We start from the raw sequence: 2,680 nt of genomic DNA on the forward strand, positions 1-2,680 counted from the left end.
AAAGCAAAACTTAATTTATTTCGTTTACACTGTAAACAAGATAAATCATGTAATGTGAATTAATAAATACGATATAAATTATATATTTTAGTAAATAAAATAATTGAATCATTTATTTGAAAAAAATCTCATAAACCATGATATTCTAAAGTGATTTATGTTTAAATTTTGAAAATTTTTTACCCTGCTGCAGTGAGTGATTTATATAAAGTAAGTATAAAACAAAGGGCAAAAAAATCATAATAAGCCAATGCCAGGCCGAAATTACGTAAATAAGCCAAAACCAAAATTGTTTCAGTAATGAGCCAAACCATATAATAATATAATTCGAACCATGTTGGTTCGAACTGCATTCATGAGTAATTCGAACTAAGGCAGTTCGAATTACAGAGAGAGAAATTGGTTCAAGTAAATCGAACCAGGGTGGTTCGAATTAGCATTGTAAGTAATTCGAACCAAGCTGGTTCGAATTATAGAGAGAGAAGCTGCATCAAGTAATTCGAACCACCCTGGTTCGAATTACACAATCCCTAATTCGAACCAGGCTGGTTCGATTTAGTGGTAGACAGAGCAGTATATATATGGTTGTAAACGTGAGTTGCTCTCATTAGAGGGTTTAAGATGGCTAGTGAGGAGAGTTTTGTTGTTTTGGTTCACCACAAAGGATCCATTAAGAGGAAAACTCGTTCGGATGTAAAGTTCACAGATAAGGATCCTCTCTGTATTGTCGTGAGTCCAACGACGAGCTATGATGACCTTGTTAGATCTGTGCTGATGAAACTTGGTCTGGAAGGTGCGAAGCGGGTTAAGAAGCTTTTCTACCGTATTCCAATCACGGTCCTGCAGGATACCGTGAAGTATGATTGTTTCACCATTGGTAGTGATGAGGACCTGCAAGTCATGTTTCTTTGTCGGAGGCAGTTTTCGGAGGTGAGGACACTAGAATTGTTGGCAAAGCTGGTTGATGTGGTATCCAGCTCAGGGGGTTTGAACCGGAATACCACCACTGTAGCCACGGCAGCCGGTTCCAGTTCCAGGCCTGCCGTTGCTTCTTCCTCCGTCCCTGTGTACGAGCCAGCGGTCCAACCTGTCGCCTCCCCGTCTTTTACTGTTGATCTCAATGACGGCGTAGGCGACGAGGTAGGATCATTTGATATTCTGCCGAATGCTTTACAGGGCATTCCACCGGTTGGCGTGGGAGACGGATTGTTGGGTGATGCAGAGGAGGACGACGTCGAGCCGGATATGATTGAGGATGACAGCGGCGACGAGGTTGGAGCGACTGAGCCTGCATTGGTGGTCGGTGGTTCTAGTTCTGGCACACAGCAGTATCCACCACATTTTTCCTCTTTGGACCTGGATGCCATGAGGCAGGAGGGGGTTTCAGGGCACTCTGTTGGATTCGGAGCTAGAGATGCAGAAGGGACTGCTGGTCTGACAGAGTTCCAGGTTGGTCAGCAATTTCAGGATAAAGATGAGGCCCTGTTAAGTGTGAAGACTTACAGCATCCGGCGAGGGGTACAGTACAAGGTAGTGGAGTCTGATTATCGCCGGTATGTGGGCAAGTGTTCTGAGTTTGGGAATGGGTGCACATGGTTGATTCGACTGAGTCTCCGGCAGCGCAAGGGCATTTGGGAGGTCAAATGGTACAATGGACCTCACACTTGTCTGGCCACATCCATCTCGAGTGACCACAGGAGTTTGGATTATCATGTGATTTCGATGTTCATTATGCCAGTGGTTAGGGCTGATGCATCCGTCAGCATCAAGGTGCTCCTGAATGCCACGGCAGCACACTTTGGGTTTAGGCCGACTTACAGGAGGGTCTGGATGGCGAAGCAGAAGGCTATTGCCCTCATCTACGGTGACTGGGATGAGTCATACAATGAGCTGCCTAGGTGGGTGTTGGGAGTCCAGCTGACGATGCCTGGTACTGTTGCAGTCCTAAGGACGAGCCCCGTTCGAGTTGGAGGACAGGTAGACGAGTCTCAAGCATATTTTCACAGACTTTTCTGGACTTTTCCACCGTGCATCGAGGCATTCTGTCATTGCAAGCCCCTAGTCAGCATTGACGGTACACATCTGTATAGCAAGTACGGGAGAACTTTGCTCATCGCGATTGCACAGGTCGGGAACTCCAACATTCTACCTGTTGCATTCGCACTAGTAGAGGGTGAGAATGCGGAGTCCTGGACATTCTTTCTCTCCCACCTTCGACAGCACGTGACACCACAGCCGGGTCTGCTGGTTATATCGGACAGGCATAACGGCATCAAGGCTGCGCTTGAGGCTCCTGACAGAGGTTGGTTACCTCCATCTGCCTACCGTGCATTCTGCATTCGACACGTAGCGGCTAATTTTGCCCTTACCTTCAAGGGCAAGGACGCACGGAGGCTTCTAGTGAATGCGGCGTATGCAAAAACCGAGGTTGAGTTTGATTACTGGTTTGATATTCTGTGGTCTGAGGACTCGACGATGTGTGAGTGGGCGAACCGGATTGATTATTCCTTGTGGACTCAGCATCGTGATTAGGGGCGGAGATTCGGTCACATGACGACGAATATCTCCGAGTGTGTGAACTCAATCCTTAAGGGTGTCAGAAATCTCCCTGTATCCTCCCTGGTGAAGGCAACGTATGGAAGGCTTGCAGAACTCTTTGTTCGCGAGGGGAGAGAGGCTG

Source organism: Arachis ipaensis, chromosome B03, assembly GCF_000816755.2.
Source record: "Arachis ipaensis cultivar K30076 chromosome B03, Araip1.1, whole genome shotgun sequence".
Classification (NCBI taxonomy): Eukaryota; Viridiplantae; Streptophyta; class Magnoliopsida; order Fabales; family Fabaceae; genus Arachis; species Arachis ipaensis.